Genomic DNA, 20,950 nt, shown 5'->3' with positions numbered 1-20,950 from the left:
TAATAGTACCTTGTGGGTATAAATCAGTCTGCACCACTGCTTGGAGCTATTACTGTTAGTAAACAGAATCGAATACGCTCTTGCGTAGTGTTTGTGTGTTGCAAAGGAGAACTCAGTTATGTGTTTATCCAGGTATCTGGGATTTCAGATCAGCGCTAAGCAAATTTTGTGGTACCATTTGCCCTGTTTTAATAAGTTTTTGTAGTATTTTCTGCATCTTCTGCATAGTTTGACTAGTTTTATATTTATGGTTAGCTAAATTGAATTATGTCTAAAATATTCATACACTCAGAATTTTAACATGTAGTTCTTAGGTAATTTAACAATGAAGAGAGAGTTTGCAAACAACAATATATTCCTTCACTTTTAGCAAATATTAATTTTTTTCTGCAGAATATTATTTTGGGGAGGTGTGTGAGGCCTGGTATTTTTAAGGGTGCATTGAACTACAAATATACATTCCATTCTTTGAGGGGTTATGTGTGAAAAGTGATGCATTTGTCAGTCTGTGCATCCAAAATATTTAAAAAACATTGCCTATCTTAATGAAAAAACACTTTTTCATATATTTTAGTTATTTCCGGAAGAGTAGTTGTGAAATGTTTTAGGGGTGTGTTTCATAGAAAGCATGCTGTCACTGACAGAATCTTGTTACCGAGTAGGTTTTTAACTTTATTTTGGAGACTGAGAGCATGACTTAGCTGTTTAACATTTTTATGTACACCTCTACCCTGATATAATGCGACCTGATATAACATGAATTCAGATATAAGACAGTAAAGCAGTACTCCAGGGGGGAGGGGAAGGGTCAGGGCTGCACACTTCAGCAGATCAAAGCAAGTTCGATGTAACACCGTTTCACATATAACACAGTAAGATTTTGTTGTTTCCCAAGGACAGCATTATATCAAGGTAGAGGTGTAGTTTAAGCAATACCCCTATAAAAATCAAAGAATCTTAAACCTATGCTTTCTAGGAAGTACTATAATTCTGAAAGGGTTTGTTAAGGAGCTGTCTGTGTACTGCTGTATATTCAGAAATACAGTTGGATGACTTGTTTGACCCCTAACAACTGTAACTTCTATTTTTGCTTTTTTTTTCCTATTGTAATAACCGTCTGTTATGTGGATAATTTATTTTTTCTTCCTTTTATAACTAATTTTAAAATATTTTTATATGAGGATATTTGTTAAATACAGGCACAAGAATGCACTATTTTTAAAAGAATCTATGTATTTAATTTTAAATAAATCTTTAAATTTGTATATGATGTATTGCAAACAGACTTAAAATGGTAGCAAATTTCCACTAAATACCTAAGGTCATAAGAAGCAAAACACATTACATTTACTGTGTGCTTCTCCTATTACCTTATTGTGGGTCTCAAATTGTATTTTGCTTTAGTCCTTTTAAGTCTGTAATTTTGCCACATAACATTTTCTGCTCCAATAAGAATTACTTCCGTTCAGGATAATTTTACACACATCACAAAATTTTGCTTAGTGAACAAAGGGAAATTTTTACATAAGGTTAAATTGTCTCATGAGCATAGGTGGAGTTAAGTGAACTAGTATTTGTTTGAAATTGATTGCATCAAATGCATGATTACTTGGACTGCATTCTTTTAACATTAACTTTTTAAGCTTTCCAAGTTGGTTAAAGTAATATTTCCTGATTACAGAATGTGCTTAAGTTGAGCCTTGTAAACAGGGGGGTGCACTTACAGCCATTGTCAGAAATTGTGGAACAACATTTTATACTAAGTAGATTGTGATTTCTTTGAGAGATGTGAGGATAACTTTTAAACTGTAAGAGCAGACGAAATTGATAATGTCACCAGTAGGCTGTTGAACGAGATATACTTTCTGCTAAATACGGTTGAACGGCTTATGATTTGTATCATTTCTGAAATATTTAAAAGCCCACTTTTGTGGAAGTTAAGCCTTCAAAAAAATGTATAGCGTAGTTGTACCTTTCTAAGTTTAGCAAAGTTCTTTTGCAGCAGTGCTTAGGCAAATCTAAAGCAGACACCAAGTGCTTATACCAAGTAATTACTATGAAATGTTGATGACTAATGTTATGCATTAAAGCCATGTTCTTGAATTTCACTGTGGATTTAATCTGACACATTGAATGTTATCTGCAAAGATTTAAATAAAAATAAAATTACTTTGAGTCCAGGTGAGCTAAATATATTAGCAAGTTATGTATTTTAATTTTAAAATTTCAAAGTGAGTAATACGAGTTTCATAGCTTCCTACCTATGGCCCAGGTGATTACTCAGACTTAAAAAAAAAAAATACAGTAGTAAATTGCCAGCAATATGCCTGGCTTGTGATAAAATTATAGTTTTAAAAATTGTCCAGTGGCAAATATGCTTAAGCAAATCTGAAACCTGCTTATCCCCTCCTTTGTTTCAGTTTTTAAATATTTCTCAACCTAATTAAGAGGCTGGAGACTAATCCTAAATTTTAATTGTTATGAAGATTATTTGTAGATGTACCATATGCATTTCATAAGGATAAAAAATATTGCTGTAAACTTTTACACCAAAGTGGTATTCCAGTAGTTAAGGCCTGGAAGTTTACCTGCATTTAAACTGTTACACCTGAATATGAATGTCTTCTGGAATTAAGCTTTTGGCTGCTATGGGATAATCTCCTGAATATACGTGTGGGGGGTTTTTGTTTATTGTTTTTGCTGTTAGTGGCCACTGTTTTTGTAGGATCTGAACATGTTGTGTGTGTGCAACCAATTGCAGTAGTTAACTCAGCAGCCTTATTCCCAGAGCAGTTTTCATCTAAGTGCTGATGCAGTACGAAGGAAGGAAACAAAAATCCAGGCTAGTTTCAAATTCCATTAAAAGGCCAGGGAAATTGGTGTCCTAATGGTGTTTAAAAAAATAAATAAATAAAGATGAAAGAAAACCTTTCCCAATTTCTCAGCGGTCATGCAAACAATGAAGCTTAAGACAAAAACTAAATACCACAAACCCACTTACTCTTGAAAAAATAATTGAAATGTCTAATTTTTGTCACTGTTCCTGTTAAACATCTAAAATTACAAGGTTCATGGCCTCTGACTTGAGTACAATTAATATTTGAACATGATATAATTTAAAATTTTAATGTTACAGTCCTACCTGTTCCTGGAAGTGGGGAACTGAAATAAAATTTGTCAGTCTCCTGCAGAATACGAACCTTAAGAATCTGGGAAAAGGGAAGCATTGACAGTTTGGTAAACAAAATGGCATATTTGTTTCAATAATAAATAGTGGTTACAAAGATGAACACCATATAATGTTTAATTACTGCTGTTCAGTTGACTGTCTTAGTCACTGTAGCTTTGTTTTGGTTACACCTCTCTGAAACTTTCAATCATAATGTAAATGTCTTTTCAGTCAGGAAGCACTATTAGTGGGAGCAGTGTGGTTTTTGTTCCTAGACCTAACAGATTTTCATATACACAGACTGCATGTCACTTTGCTAGATAAACAAAATGGGGGGAAAAAATTAGAAGCAGCTTTATACTCAACAATAAATAGCGCTTCGCTCAGTCTAAGCATTCTGAGGCATGACATAGTGTTCAGAAACCAGTTAAACTACTTGTTTGTATATCTTTAAGTAAAACCTGTTGTCAAACTGTGGGTCTTTCAAAGGTAATTACGTTTTTTATTAAATACAGTTTCTGAATTGTGTTCATTGGAAACCAAACTGGGCCAATAAATAGTAATGAAATTGGAGAATTGAATTTTACAGTACAGTATTTATTACATACATTTTTACTCTCATGTTGACCAGAAATAGAAGGTAAACCTATAACAGTAAACCTCTTCCACCTGACAAAGGTAGATTTCGCCATAGTGCAGTATAAATTTTTGTTTTATCTGATGAGGACAACTACAGCACATCTAGGACATTGAAAATAAATGTGATGTAATAGCTGCTGTGTGTCTTAAGGACGTAAAATCAGTGATTGTACTTGTAAGAGTGTATGAATCACAGTTTTGAAGGAGCCGCGAGTTCAGTCCATCTGTCAGCTGGTCAATAGGAACTCAAAGTAGATTACAGCATTTCAGCAGTTAATCTGAAGAATGAAAAGTATCTTTTTTGCTGGGAGTAGAAGCAGTTGATAACAATGCTGTTAAGTTTTTATAGTATTTTTTTCATATTGCTATCCGTAGTTAGGAATTATTTTTTAGAAAAGCAGTAATGCACACTTGTGTTTGAAGGCACCTGAAATTTTGGCCTTAAGTGTCCTAATACACCACCTCTGGTATTAGGGTATTTTGATTAAACCACAGACTTATATATCAAGGATTACTGATGGGTTTTGGCATCCTAAAAATGAATTAATAAAAAATACCATTTAATATGCGAAATAGTAGTATGAAAATAATGTAGCAAGACATATAATACTTCCAACTCATTGGAGAAGTACAGATATTCAGCACACCACATAATGCAGGGTCTCCTCTTGCAGCTGTGAAGTAGAGCCCCCCCATACAAACTCGCACCACTCTGAAAATTACAAATGTTAAATATTTATAGGCCAGAGTCTCACTTATTCTGTGGAGAGGACTAAGTTACACTTTTAGTTATGGTATGTTGTCCAGGTCTACAAAGTTAGGGCTCTATTAATGCAATTAAATTACAGCATCTTTCCCACTTATTAAAACTAAGAGGTTCTGTACAAAGAACAAGGCTCTTTACACTACCTAAACTTTTACTTAGTGAAATTACTGTTGTGTTCAGCATCAGTTTTTTAGGGAAAAAAAAATATGAGGCACTCCAAAATTAACACTATGTCAGTGCCCTTTGTTTATTTGGACACTGGTGAATGCAATTGCTTGATTTATGTGCACAACTCCAGTTATTGTATAAAATTAGGTTCATAATTGCACACGTGCGAGGTGAAAAGTGTCACCAGGATTGAGATGAATAGGAGGGTAACCTCACTCTCCTGGAGCTGTTGCTCAGTGTTTGCAGATTCAGAAAGACAATTCTTCTAGTTTTCTTGGCATATGTTGAGTTCATGTTTTAAAGGCTTTCTTGATGGATATAAGAAGTGGATACTTTTATTTTTTATAAAAAGCTCATGTTCTGAAAAATCTGAGTGTCACAGCAATTAGATAAATACCTCAAGCAAGCTGTATTTGACATACAGACAGGGTTTTTGACACCACTGCCTTAGATAAAATTGTTTGAAAGGAACACAGAGTTGAAATATTGTTGAAGCCTGTGGTTGAGGTGCATTTGGGGGCTTGATGGGGTGGCTGAGAATTTCATGCAGATGACCACTAAAGTAACTTATCTGTTTAATAATTTTAAGCATAATATTAAGAAAGATGTAGGTTTTGGCTGCGGCCTATGAATCAGACTTTAGAATTTTTTAGTTTATTTTCTAGAATGGGTAACGTTGTCTGTTGACAAAAATGACTAATATTATTTGAGAATCTATTTAATTGGAGTTTATGGCTACTTTAAACTTGTGTGTAGCAGAAGTAGAATCTCAGACATCAAGCACAGTGAAGCCACACTGCATTGATCATTAACAGATTAAGGTGCAGAAGAATGTGTTGTGAGTAAAGGTAAAACGCATGCTATTTGAAATGAGACTACAAAAATGAATGTGATATTTATATAAAGTCTTTTATGTAGCAGTTGTCTTTTGCATATTGCAAAAGACAAATTTTCACAATTCAACACTGAGATTATCAATTTGAGTATCATTGGTTAAAGTTTTACAGTAATATAAATATTCAGACACTAATCTGTTGGTATGGATTGCAATATGCAGTCAGACTAATAAAATGCTATACTTTCTGTATATGTAAATCTGTTTATGGTGCCATATATCCGCCCTTAGTATCTCTCTCTCTGTAAAATGACTTCACATAGGAGAATTTTACTGTCTTTTTAGTAAGCGTACTAATGACCATACACCTGAGTTAACTATAAGAGGAAATATATTCTCTGCATTGTTACATGAATTAGTAAAACCAGGAGATGTATTCAAGAATTGGTAGTTTTTCTCTCACACTATTAGGATTCTAATCATGAGAGAGAAGAGAGATGTTCTTTTGCTTTAGAACAAGGGTAGGCAACCTATGGTATGCATGCTGCCTTCGGCATGAGAGCTGATTTTCAGTGGCACTCACACTGCTCGGGTCCTGACCACCAGTCCGAGGGGTTCTGCATTATAATTTAATTTTAAGTGAAGTTTCTTGAACATTTTAAAAACCTTATTTACTTTACATACAACAGTAGTTTAGTTCTGTATTATAGACTTATAGAAAGAGGTCTTCTAAAAACATTAAAATGTATTACTGGCACACACAATCTTAAATTAGAGTGAATAAATGAAGACTCGGGACACCACTTCTGAAAGGTTGCCGACCCCTGCTTTAGAAGCAGTAAATGTTACAAGACAAATTGAAAACATCTTTTATTGGTTTTGTAAAGCCTGAAGAATACCCATTGCCTTTCAGAATTGATCAACATACTGTAAAAATACAAGAACGCTTTTGAAATCCCTACTTCACAATTGCATACATGGTGTAATATGTACATATAATAAACATGATGATTTCCTGCAATTCGTCTCTTTTGAAATTAAACCATAACGTGGTGGAGATTTTTTTTGGAGGGAGAGAAGAGTAACAAACTGTTCTGCATTCTATTTCTGTTGCTACTGAGATTAATATGGGGAATTGAAGATAGAAATAGGGAAAATAAGCACCGCGGTATCTTCCACTCTCCCTTCTAAAATGAAGTAATATTGTATTGTTGGGTTGTTATGCCTTATCAGAAGAATAGTTTTGGCCAGTTATCAACAGTTGTACATAATATATCACAACCCAAAGATGTCAAAGTAATTAGGACATGCCATGTAAGTTTTAAGCCTGAATCAAGGTTGTATTTTAGAAAATTGTCCTCTCCTGTGAAGTAATATCACATTGTAGGGATCTATCCTGTACTTCTGGGAAGTGGTAATTGTGTAGTGCACAATACAAATATTTTTAACTTATACCAATACCAGTACTAAACCAATCAAAGTGTGAAAGTCAGTTGTCTTGTGCCTCTAAACATTTATTGAAAAATACAAGAATGTCTTCAAGAAATCCTAACCTTAACTTTCTTGTCAAAGTGTATAAATATTAGAAAATGAAAGGGCATACATTTTGAAAAAAGCTTCAACCTTTATGTCATGCAGTAATCTGAGGTCATCTTTTCTACTACATCTAATGAGTTTGTAGCGGACTAAGTGTAATAATTAGCTGACATCTCCCATGAAATTTCATGCTGAGTTTTTTGAGGAGGTGATGGCTCTGTCAACTGCCTCACTTATTTTGACTATGCAAAGTTGAAATGTAATGACAGTTGTTTCCTGTGATCGTCTGCCTCTGAGGAGTTTTTTAAGCTAGTTGTAGCGTTGGGGGTGGGGTGTAAATTTGTTAATTCTGCAACTATTCCTTGTTGGATGGTATTGGAAATGAATGTCATATTCCTTAGTTGAGATTTTGTTGCTGTTTTGGAATGATTGGGGTTTCATGGCTTTGATAGGTGGGAGTGACACAAGCTAATTGGTGGTTCACTATTCTGTCAGCAATTCTGGGAAGGCCTGATATACTCACTGTACCTAACACACTGTTGTCATAATCTGTGTCTAACAGGTGTCATATAAGGTATCATACGAACTGTAATATGCTGGTCTCTGAAATCATTGCATGGTATATGTATGGGTTGTGTACAAAAAGTCATAAATGTGCTGAAATTAAATCCTTAAAATGTGTTTGGCAAGCAGTGCATAAGACTAGTCTGACCTAGACAAAGGAATGTGTATTTGTTTCTCAGACCTGCCTGGGTATGAGGCAGAGACAGTGAAGGTATATTTACATATAAGGTAAACAAAGATATCAAGCTAAGACGTGGGGGAGAAAGCAGTATGATATCTACACCAAAGCAAGAGAGAGAAACTTTATTTCAAAAGTTTACTGGACTATAAGAAGAATGGGAAAGAACCCTATAGTTACCCTTTACCTGAGTCATCAAATAAACCAAACACTTTGAGCTCTGTATGTTGGGGTTATGGCTATAAAGCAGGCCGGCCATGCTGAAAGGATTGTCATGAAAAAAAACTTCATTGAACAAAAGATTCTAGTTTCAGTTTTGATTTAGTCTCAAGCTGTGACTACAGTAGATAGCTGTAACTGCACCGCTGTAAGCTCTCTAATTTAACCGCCTTAGGCTGACAGGAGAGAGCTTGCCTGTCGACTTAATTAATCCATCCCCAATGAGTGGTGGTAGCTATGTTGGCGGAAGAAGGTTCCCATTGACAGAGCTGTCCCCACCGCCTCTTTAATAGTTGTAATTTACATAGCTCTGGGGGTCGCTTATTCACACCCCTGAGTGACCGTATGTTAGACCGACATAAGCGATAGTGTAGACATAGCCTCAGAAGTGTGTTTTTACTTTTGTTTGGAATCATTTCTATCCTTATTTCTTTTAGTTGGTGTCACTTAAACCTATGTCCTTTTGTTAACAACTTGTTTTACTGTAAACTAACTCTGTGCTTTGATTTAAGTGTAGGGTTTGGCAACTCCACTTAATAACCTATGTACTGTCTCTTTAAAGGAACAGTGCACTTGTTAAGGTTTAGTGGGTGGTACAGTAAGGAGGGGCTGAACACTGCAGAGAAAAGCGTCTCTGAGGAACTTGAGAATTGGAGTTCACTGATTGTTATCTTCTAGGCAAGGTTTGGACTTGCAGAGTCTTGAAGAGTTTGTTGGCAAGGCAGACAAGCTGGTGTGTCAGGAAGATAACACTTTGCTTAGCTGCCCCAAAGATCTCAGTTGCTGAGGCTGAGAGGGGTACACAGTGCCTCACACTTCGGGGAACCCCAGCAGATCATCAAAGCAAAGTATACAAAACAATGATTTTTTTGTAGCACCTCACATTCCAAGGTGGCAGAGACAGGTTCAAAAATTCTCTTTAGCTCGAACAGTTAAGATCTTCCAAGTCTCTTCTCATTTGGTTGTGTTATTTGTATCACAGCTTTTAAGTATGCTTCTGTTTTGTACTTTCTGGTACAATACTGGAAATTGTATATAAGCTTCTTAAAGAAGCACTGTCAAGTATGGTTTGTTCCACAGTTTAAGTTTCTGTGAGGGATGGGAAATAAGATTAGAGATGTCTTCATGAATAACTAAACAAAATTAAATTCAGTTTATTTTCTGTAGCACTGTTGGAAACCAACACATCACCATTTTACTAGTTCATGAGAACTAGAAAATAAAAATTACATACGCTCTAATCTGCAAGCAGTGAAGCACATGCTAAATTTTAAACATAAAACTATTTTTATTGACTTCAGTAGGACATCTCACATGTGACCTAGAATAAAAAACCATGATAACACAGCTTTCGCAATAAAGTTAAGTACTAAAAAATAAATTGCAGAAATGATGAGAAGTTAAGAATTAAAATGTGTTCATTTTAATTAACTGAGATATTACTAAAACACTGAGAAATTTTAATATATTTGTCCCTCTAACTAGTATATTGCATTGTAAAAGTGATATTTGACATTAGAAGTAAGGGTAACTGGGTAACTATAGGCTCGTTAGCCTGAGATCTATCCTGAGCAAAATAAAGAAAAAGCATTAGGAGGGAAGGGGATTCAATAGATAAATTAAAGGATGGGACTGTAATTAATGCTAGTCTCCATGGTTTTATGGAAGAACAGACCTTGTTAAACAAATATACCATTCTTTGATGAAATTACAAATTTGGTTGATAAAGATAACTGCGTAGATGGAATGTATTTAAGACTTTTGTAAGGATATGACAGAGTACCTCACAACATTCTGATTTAAAAAATTAGCCTTCTACAATATCAATAAAGTGCATATTAAATGGATGAAGAGCTGGCTAACTGACAGATATAAAAAAGTAATCATCAGTGGGGACTCATCATCAAATGGGAGTGTTTCTAGTGAGGCTCTGCAGGGTTCAGGATTAGGTCCAGTGCTCTTGAGTCTTTTCATCAATAATCTGGAGCTAAATATAAAATCGGTGCTGGTAAAATTGAAGATGTTAGAGTGGTAAATAATGTCGAGGATAGGGCAGTCATACACAGCAGTTGAGGTTGGGCCTAGTTTACCAGCCATTCAGACTGCATTCAGAGTTATGAATCTAGAAATAAGAAATGGAATGCTAGCCACTCCAACCTAATGAGGGACTGTATCTTGGAAAGCAGTGACTTAGAGGTTAAGCTTCTAGTGTGATACTGTTGCAAAGAGGACTAGTCTGTTCTTTGACTATGTAAACAGGAGTAATAAATGGGAGGAGGAAGGTGAGTCTGATACTGGACTACTGTGTCTAGTTCTGGTGTCCACGTTTTTAAAAGGATATTGAATAATTTGAGAATGCAGGAAAGAGTCACAAAAATGATTTGAGGACTGGAGAAAATACTCTTATGGTAAGGTTAAAAAGCTCCAAGAATTTAATTTATGAAAAAGATCAAGGTTGCTTGATTTCAGTGTATAAGTACCTTTTATAGAGAGAAAATACCAGGTATTTAAGGGCTTTTGAATTTAGAAATAAAAAACACTGGCTTTTGTTGTATCCGGAAGCTGAAGCCAGACATTCAGATTAGGCACAAATATTTAACAATGAGTACTAAGGGAACAGAGTACTAAGGGAAATGGTGGATTCTCCATCTCTTGATGTCTCCAGATGAAGACTGTATGTTTTTCTGGAAGATATGCTTTAACCAAATGCAAGTTATGCTTTAGTCAAACCCAAATCATTCAGATCAATATAGGGGTAATTGGGTGAAATATGGCCTGTGATATGTCAGGCCAGGTCTACACTATAAATTAACATGGTTATAACTGCGTTGCTCAGGGGCATGAAAAATCCACATCTCTGAGCAATGCAGTTGTATCAGCCGAGCCGCTGGTGTAAACAGCACTATGTCGACAGCAGGACTTCTGGTGACATAGCTACTGCCTCTTGTGTGGATTAACTACACCGGTGAGCCCCAAATTTGTTACCTTGTGTGCCCCCTTACCCTTTTCTGTGCCCTCCCCCCCCCCCCAGGCTGGGTGGCACTCCCTTTCTGACCCTCGGGGGGGTGGAGAGAGGGGGTTGGCCTGTGCCCCAGCTGTCCCTCCTCCCCCTTAACATTCCTTGGTGCTCCCCTAGGGGACACACACCCCAGTTTGGGGACCTCTGAACTACATCAATGGGAGAAGTTCTCTGTTGGCACAGTTGCATCTTCACTGAAGCACTACAGTGGTGTAGCTACACCACCACAGCTGCACCGGCATAGCTGCACTGCTGCAGTGTTTTAAGTGTAGATCTACTCTCAGACCAGGTGCTCCTAATGCTTCTGGCATTAAACTTTAGAAAGCTATGAAAGAATGCAGTAGATCCTTGCCTAATTATCTCCTGTTGGGGTATAATGAAATATTTCTCTAAAACATTGGTTTTCAACTTGTTGTTCTGCAGACTCTTTAAGATTTTCAAGGGGATCTGCCTCCATTCCAAATGTTTTAGGGGTCTGCAAAAGAAAAAAGGTTGAAAACCACTGCTCTAAAGTGAAGTACATCTTTTGCCTGTAATAGTAGGTACTGAGGCTGGGCTTGCTTTTTCATGTGATTCTTGAACTAAATAACATCTAGTTTGACACTTCTGAGTATGGCTGTGTGCCTCTATATTTATCTGCTTTAGATTCAAATTTGGTAGTTTATGCATTTTTTCTTAATCATGTAATTTGGCTTACACCAATAAATGTCAAAGATCAGTTGCTTATTAACAATATAAAAATACATCAACTTCTATGCAAATTCTTGAACTAAAATTCAGCTGGTAAGGCCAAAACCTTTGTTAGTTCTGATACTGATAATAAGTCAGGTCACTATGTAAACAGACTGGAGAAGGTTATTTCTTTTTACACATTTAATGGAAATTAAATTTGGATTTTCTAAAAGTAAATAAGAAAATTAAAAAGAGAAGGCATTATGATCTGGAAGTATAAGCACAGGGTTGGGAATTCTAATCCTAGCTCTGCTGCTGACTTCTTGTCTGCGACAGTGGGCAATGTGTTTAACCCTTTTGTCTTTTTTCTCATCTGTAAAATATGGATAACGATTTGCGACAAAAGGTGTGGGGGAGGGGGGTGAATGTACAGTGCTTTGAGCATGTAAACTGCCATGTACATGCTAGTCATTTTTATTTATAATACCAGTGTTTTCAGAATCATAAATCACTTTCTATGTTTGTTCAGGTCAGTAGAAAAATATATTTGTGTGTCTGAGAGCGGGAATAGAGAATTTGATATAAAATATTTGTTAGAATATGTAATTGGATTAAGAATCCAAAACTACTACAGCATGAAAAAAATAAGTGCAATTGCCATTTAAGCACAAATATTTCTGCAAGAACTTGGACCTGGAATTTTGATATTTTAAGGTTATGGATCTCTGTGTTATAAAATATTACTGTACCAAGCTGAAGCTAAGAATCCTATATAGCTGTGGAGCTACAAGCACTTAGCTTTTTTTTTTTTTTTTTAAGAACTAAAAATGGAATTAAGGACATTGAAGACTTAAATCCAGACTGGGTGTGCTAAATAAAGCCTATGAGTGAGGAACATAATTTGTCATTTTATATGGTAATATGGGGGTGCTTTATGGACAAAACTCTTTCCCCAGTAAATTTTCAGTATAAATCAGACAAAAGAGGCATATGGCACACAAATAAGATAATTTGGACTTGCACAAATATGTTAGTTCCAGGTGTTACGTTTCTTTTAGTTTTGTAAATAAAAATTAATGTGTTTGAGTGTAGGAATGGTGAAGGATGAAGCAATAGTGATTTTGGAGGAACTGCTTGGAGGAGGAGATCTAGGAAGCTTGGAACACAAGAGGGGGAGTGTTAACGTGTAGAGGCCTGTATGGAAAAAAGTCACATGTGAGAGGGAAGAGGCAGGAGGAGTTACTAGAGCACAGAATATGAACAGGGAAATAGTGAGAAATAAGGACAGCTCAGAATGAACATCCTCATGCAGAGTCTGAATGTAAGGATGAGGAGTTTAAACTTGATTTGGAATGAGCTGATAAGCAGCAGGGGGAATTTGAGCAAGTGGGAATATAACAGAAGCATCAGACAGGGAAGTTGATTTTAGCCCCATGGTTAGTGTGTGTGGATTAGAGAGGAGGTTGCAGTAGTCATATGATAAAGATAAAAACATAGCCCAATATTTTTACATTGGGGATGGAGTGGAAATGGTGGATTTTTGGGAATGTTCAAGAGGGAGATGGGGGGAGAAGTTGAAGATGATGAGAGCTTGAGTGACTGTGCGGTTGTCAGCCTATAGGAGAGTAAAGAGGCTTCTGGTTTTTAACTTCTAATTTGAAGAAATATTGAGAAGGATCTGGAGTCTCATGAGTCATAAAGGTGGTAACTGCAGCCATAAGAGCAGGTAAGCTTACCCATGAGGCAAGTGTGGTGAGACAAAAGGAGATGCTGCTGATAGGCTGTGGAGGCACCAAGGGAAAAGGGAAAATAGAGTAGCCATTGAAGGCACATTGGCCATGCAAGAGAACAACAGAGTGTGAAGTCATGAGAGCACTTGCAGGAGAGCTTCTCAATGTGATGAGGGTTATAAATATTTGTTTAAACTATTAAAATAGTTCAAGAAGGAAAGGCAATGTGTTCCTCCTTACCTCTGGCATTCAGTCAGAAGAACATTTTATGACTGTTCCTCCTTTGTCTGTCCCAAAAGTCAGCTCCTCAGCTGCTTCCTGCCTTTGGCTGAGATGCACCTTCTCGCCTGTTTTTCCTGCGTCTTGGCCTAAATCTAAATACATGGAGAAGATAACTGGAAGAAAAGGCACAGGTACCCTGACTGCAACTCACCACCACTGACTGCCCTTTGTTGTAGGGCATGTTTGTACCTTGTGCTCCAAATCATTGCAGATCTAGCTCAAATGCAGGCTCTGCTTCAAGATGATGGCAACGTGTTATCTTGGTGTGCTCCAGGGCTTGTGCCTATCCTGTATCCCCAGTGCAGATAGTGCTTGAGCATACTGAAGACGGGAGGAAAATGACAACCTACAGGAATTGTTGAGGAAGTAGGATGCAAAGGAGATGGGTGGCCCTGGTTTCTATTTCAGAACACTCACTTATCACAGAAGGGAGATTTTCTGCCCATATGGCAGGTGACTGAATAAGGTTTATGCCACCTGCCTACTCTCCTCCTGAAAGGATCTATGTCCTCCACCTGGAAGAAGCTTCTAGAAGTCCTTTAGGAGTCTCCCCTCACCCACGTCTGCTTGCTTGGTGTCCTCCACTGCAGGAGCCACACACATCCTTTGACTTTCTGCAGGAAATACCTGAAGATGCTGAAGTGTTTTGGCTCTAGATAACATGTGCTTGCCTACCATTTTGTCATCTGAATTCCTGTTTGATGTCTTGAATAACTTGGGTCTTCGGGACCTCTGGAAGGACAAAAAATTGCAGGAAGAATTAACACTGCTTACCTTCTGCATGGGCGAGGAAGGGAAGAAAAATAAGACAAAATTCCTCTTTCATACCCCTCTGTGTGGGTAGAATCAGACTTCTTCTTCTGAAGCAGATTTGGCTATGCTCTAGAAATTTTAGAAGCTTTATAGTGGAATTTGTCCTTGAAGGACACCTGGTTAGCAGACCCTAAGGACGACTGCATCATTTCACTGCATTGTGAGCGAGAGTAGTGTCACTCTCAAGGGTCTTTCAGACAGGAAAATGGATGAAGCAATTAGGAAAAATCTTTGGTTTAGAGGGAGCTCAAATTGCATCAGCCAGCATCTTTCATTTCTGTAGCTACTATGAAAGGATTTTGGATTTTCAAGCTGGCAAATAAAGTCAGCAGGAGTTGAATGTAAATCAGTTGGGAAAAATCTGTCTAAGTGCAGTTTGCTGCCTCCACAGACATGTCAGCGTAAGTACACAGAGCGCTGGTAGCCTGCATGAAATACCTCAGGTGCATCGCGAGTAATGCCCTATTGAAGGAAGCAGTCTATCTTGTATGATGTGTGAATGTTCTGAGCTGACTGACTGGGTCTGTCGGGGACACTGTTCCGTGACACTATCCCATGGATGATCTCCCAACTTCCACAGCCATCAGTTCACCTCTTTTTGTCTTGGGGCCAGTCACCAACTGCAGCAGATTCTAGTTGCAAAAAGCATGGACCCGGGATGCTTTTTTGTTCAACTAGAAAGGATTGATGGTGCAAGCATTTCCAACTACCTTTTCTGCTTCTTTTTTTTAATATATGGAAGAACTCAAGAGGCCCTAAGCAAAATGTTGAGCCAGTTGTGTCCTATGCTGTACAAATACATATTAAAAAAAACAGTATTGGTCTTGAAGAGTTTGTAATATAATCTTAGCTAACTTTTATTAAAATGACCTGAATTATGGAACCCTCAGTCATACAGTCTGACTTAGAATGATGTCATTGACCGCTAGGTTACTGCCTTTTCCTTACAGCAAGTTTGCAACCACATCACCTAGATCAAAAGTAAATACTATGGTTTAAAATACTTACCTTTTCAGTATGAGTATGTGTTTTGAAATGAAGGCAGAAATGAGTTTTGAGTTTAGGGTAGGTTTTTCAGTTGTAGTTATTCATTCAGGTTTCTAGATATTGATAATCCCAACAAACAGATTTTGGACCTGAAAACCACAGTGTATTTGTCAGTTGAAATGATCAAATAACAAGCACATTGGCAACATACAGGAAAGAGATGCAGTAGGTAAAAACCACAGAAGAGCTTCAGTTGTTTGTTCTCTTAAAAATTGAAATGGAGACCTTTCTGCTTTTAAAAAGTGATACTGGTACTGTCCTGTTCATAAGATTGAGAAATGCAACCAATTCATATTCCCAGCATGTCCCAGAATTGTTCAAACACAGTGTCAAAGTGTGCAGTGAACAGAGCTGGTCAAGAAACAGTTTAGTCAGAAAGTGCTGATTTGTCAAACCCAAAATGTTTAAAGAAAACTGTTTGAGTTTGACAAATTATCTCCATTTCCATATTGAAAGCTGTGAATGTCCAGTTTTTCAGTAATAACGTAACTATCTTCCAGGAAGCAGCATATTTAAATGTTATTGAAACTATAGTTTGATCAAGCATGCTTGCTGGATGAGCCTTTTTTCTTCTCAACAGAAATTTCTGCAGCTTGGAATGGTAGTTAGATGGTGGCATGATTCAGCCAGTCATGCCCTACAGAGAGAGTACTGACACTGTATATCTGGTGGCAATGCAGGACTCTCTTCAGACACTCCATTAAGAGTTTCAGTAACAGTGACCCAATATGTTCGCTGTGTCTTATTAGTTATTAGCCTTGGCTTGGAATATGAAATAGGGGCTTTATTAAAGGATTTACGAGTTACTTGTTCTTAGAGAAACTAAAATAAAACTGCCCCCTTAAATGCAATCCCTTACCCTCAGGAACAGGGACCAAGTTCCCAGTACACAGTCTCTGCTTTTATCAGGGCCCAGGCAGGCAGTCACCTGTGTTTCCAGAGGCAGGGAAAATTACTTCCAAATAGTCTCCGACTGGCTTCATTCTTCTGTAAGGTCCAGTTTCTCTGAGTCATCACGTTATTGGGCTGTGTAGCTCCTCCCCAGAAGTTTCAGGTTGTCCCTGTTGGTTCTAGGCTCTCCATTATCAAATCCTTCCTTGGACATGATGGAGGGAGGTTACATTTCTTAGCCTAGTACAGTTTCCTCTTTATATCCTGCCCCTGTAATAAGCTCCTGTTAAAGCTTTCTGCCTCTATGATTGGGAACTGGCAGTTTTTTTAGATCAAGGCAGGTACTCTTCCCACTTCAAGGAAGTCCTTCCTTGCTTGATTGGGTGTGGTGTCTGTACAGAAGGAGCATCAGTTGGTGGAGATGGGAATGAGTATTTTAGATCTTTGATGATAGAATCACAGAAGATGAATATTTGTAGAGTTCTCAGTTTTAGGCTCGTCTGTGATCATGTAATATCTTCTCACATACGTTATTTAATTTGGCCTCATTATCTGTGAGGTAGGGAACTATTATTACCCTTTTTCTGATAGGGAAATTGATGTAGTGAGAGGCTAAATAACTTGCTTGAGATCACACAGGAAGACGGGCCCGGATTAGGATAGAACCCAGATCCCCTAATTGCCTTTCCAGTGCCTTTAACACACAGCTCTCCAGTAACTTTTATTTTCCCAGTAAACCCTTTAGAGTATTCCAAAGTTACTAGCTCCAATCTCAGACAACTTGGAATGGCTTTAGTCTCTGCTGCCACTAGAAAGTCAAACCCAACCGTCGTGTACGCTGCCTTGTCCATGAGTATGTTTAGTTTCTGTCAGTAGGACAGTCCTGTTTATAAGTGTTGTTTTTCTGAGGCTGGAAATGATCACTAGCCCCAACTTACTACACCTCTACCTTGATATAACGCTGTCCTTGGGAGCCAAAAAATCTGACTGCGTTACAGATGAAACCGTGTTATATTGAACTTGCTTCGATCCACCGGAGTGCACAGCCCTCCCCACCCCCCGAGCAGTGCTTTACCATGTTATATCCAAATTTGTGTTCTATCAGGTGGTGTTATATCGAGGTAGCGGTGTACTTGACTATAAATAAAGCTGATCTTTTGTTTGAGAGAAATTAAATATTATCTTGAGTTACCGCCAAAATGGATGTCCTCTAAGCCCTCTAAAGAAAGAACCAGTAGAAGTTGTTTCTTATATACGCTGCTGATGCTAGCTATTGCTGCTGTTAACGTTTGCTTCACTTTCCATGGAGCAAGACATCAGCCTTTATAAAAATAATGGTTGTTGCAGAAGTCTGTTTCTCACAAAAACACACATGCTGATGCAGCTGACTCAGCTCCCAAAGGGAAGTGTAAAAGTATAATCAAAGAAAATGCAGTTTTGTTTCTGAGTATGGGAGCATTATCTCTAGCAATTCCTCTGGCCTGAGGAGCAGCTTTGACAGGGACCAAGAGGGATAGTGTTCTACCCTATCTACACAAAGAGGATGGTCTGTTGGTGTACATTATGAAACAAAACCAGTCCCTGCCCTGAGGTACTTACAATCTAAAAAGTGTGTATAATAGAGAGGAAAAGTCGTGAGATGAGAGAGAACGTGGTTTGACTATTTAAGGTATCAAGCTAAGGGACAGATTGGAGGCTGAGGAGAGCAAATCAAGGAAGAAAGTATTTCGTCATGATCATCTTTGGCAGTTTAGACAGAATTGACAATTGCACGTAGTAGTACACTTTGGAGTCTCTAAAGTTACAATTAACTGCAGTTTTTTGCTATACTTTGTGGAAGTGAAGGAATAACTGTCAAAATCGTTTGCTTTAGTCTCTGCTCTTGAGGAATTAATGTAATAAAAAAAATTCTAACCATAAACTGTTCTACAAGTAATATTTACTGTGACTGATTCCAGATGTGTAACTAATGTAGAAGACTCTTAGTATTAGTTTTAAGTCTGCCCTATTTCAGAGATGTTCTATTAAATTTAAAACTTTTTTAAATAGTTGTTAGTCTGGTTCTGATACTGGATTTAGCTTCTTGTTCCATTTGGATTTCATACACTGAAGATTGAGTAGTGCAGGGCTAATTATTTCCAGATAAATATAGGTAAATACCCTAGGGTTTGGGTTGCTGCTGTTACAGTGACATTGCATTTCAACTTAGAGGTCCCTGGGCTCCGATTAAGGAACCATTGGCTGTTGAATGTGTTAATACTAATGCATTTTTGTCCTACTTATTATTAGTCTTTGTAGGAGCTGCCTGCTCAAACTTTCTGTGGAAGTGTTATGGAGGAGAATGTATTTAAGCCTGTAGGGAGACTTAGACCCTGATCCTGACTATACAGGAACAACTGTAGGATTGAGGCCATACTGAAGAGCTCTAATAAGGAGCAAAGACTGGGGGCTAATAAGTCTATTCCCTGTGAGTGACTTTTATTTTTAAATACTTGGGAGGTTTTCAAATACTATGATGGTGTGAGTAATAATAGTACCGAAATAGAAGTTGTTAGACTAGCCAGCTTGAAGACATGCTAAATGGACCTCTGTGAAGCTTGAAAGCTTGTCTCCTCCACCGGCAGAAGTTGGTCCAATAAAAGATATTACTTCACCTTTATCTCTCTTGAATCTTGGGACCAGAGCATAGATAGTTCTCTGAAGTCATTTGCTCAGTGTGGAGCAACAGTCAAAAAAGCCAACAGAACGTTAGAAACCATTGGAAAAGGGATAGATATTATATAAAATATCATATGCCACTGTATAAATCCAGAGTACAGCCACACCTTGAATTCTGTGTACAGTTCTAGTCAGCCCATCTCAAGATATTAGAATTGGAAAAACTACAGAGAGGCAACAAAAATGATTAGGGATTATGGAACAGCTTCCATGTGAGGATAGGTTGAAAAGAGTGGGACTGTTCAGTTTAGTAAAGAGATGACTAATGGGGAGATAAGAGGTCTATAAAATCATAAATGGTATGGAGAAAGTGAATAGGGAAATGTTAATTACTCCTTCACATATCACACAAACCAGGGGGTCTCCTAATGAAATTAATAGGCAGCAGGTTTAAAACAAACAAAAGGAAATACTTCTTCACACAACTCACAGTCAGCCTGTGAAACTCTTTGCCAGGGGATGCTGTGGCAGCCAAAACAATAACTGGGTTCAAAAGAGCATTTGCTAAGTTCATAGAGGATGGGTCCATCAATAAGTATTAGCCAAGATAGTCAGGGTTGCAACCTAATGCACTAGGTGTCCCTAAATCTCTGATTGCAAGAAAGTTACTAGTTACTATCTGGTGACTAGTTGGTGATCTCTGTCTGTTTGCAGTGGACACATGTTCATGTCACTGTTGGCATCAACTGGCAAGGACCCTTGCTGGCAGCCTCAGATTGAATTGGTTATGTATATTGAAGAACAAAGTTGATTGCTGCAGAAATCAGTTGTATCCATATTGTACATGCTCTTCCTGTATTTTGGAGTTGTACTGTGTTAGAAGAGTGAACTGATTGATGGTTGGTCAGTGCCACCTTCTGTATTGTCATGTTTGGGGTCATAAGGACAAAGGGAGGTTGTGTGTCCAGCCAGAGGTCACTACTATTCAAAAGTTCATAGCTCATGCAGCCTTCCTGGATCTGTGCAGGCAGTCGCTTCTGAGATCAATAGATACTATAATAGACATTTTATATAAATGAATCTAGCAGTTGTAGAAATTAGTTTAACTGCTGCCACGTAATATTTGACAGAACTCCTTCAAATAAATCCATGCCAAGCAAAGCCATTGTTTGGGGTACTGTGGAATAACAGGCAAGCCAAATGAAATTAGTATATATTCATCTGCTGAGTGACCTGTGTGTCTCATTTGGGCTGCCACATACTTCCTATGTGACTTTCAGCAAATTATTTAATATCTCTACCTCAGTTCCCTGTCTGTGAAATGGGAATATTTTCTTTCTCCCATCCTTTGTATTCCCTGTTTAGATTGTAAGCTTCTTCAGGGTAAAGACTCTCGCTCATTGTCTCCATATAGTGTCTAGCACATGGAGGCTTCCAGGTAGTGCTGTAATACATACAATTCTGTTGAATTTTGCAGTCAGCTAAGGTAGTGCATGTTACTCCTTGAATTGTGTATGGTAAACCCTGAAGAGAATACATTTTTGCTCTTAGTATTATGTGTTGCTGCAGTAGTTCATTCCTCTAAGTTTTCAATAGTTATGTTCATAAACTCTCTTCCTCTTGTTTTTTTTAACAGGGAATTTGAGTTTTTCTTACTTAAGTTAGCTGCTTAAATAGGACAATAAATATTAAAACTTCAAGAGTAGTACCTTTTATATCTACGTAACATTATGAAAGGAGAAAATTGATGGAAGGTTCAAGCAG

The 20,950-nt window shown here is 37.6% G+C and overlaps 1 protein-coding gene across 1 annotated transcript in view; it reads left to right on the top strand.

Annotated features, from left to right (window-relative positions):
* The window catches only part of FOXK2 (forkhead box K2), a 74,200-nt gene that overhangs the window by 862 nt on the left and 52,388 nt on the right, over positions 1 to 20,950 (top strand). The gene's annotated exons all lie outside the window — the stretch shown is intronic.

The sequence above is a fragment of the Chelonoidis abingdonii genome, chromosome 13 (assembly GCF_003597395.2).
Source record: "Chelonoidis abingdonii isolate Lonesome George chromosome 13, CheloAbing_2.0, whole genome shotgun sequence".
In the NCBI taxonomy this organism is placed as follows: domain Eukaryota; kingdom Metazoa; phylum Chordata; order Testudines; family Testudinidae; genus Chelonoidis; species Chelonoidis abingdonii.
This window is presented reverse-complemented; position numbering and strand designations above follow the sequence as displayed.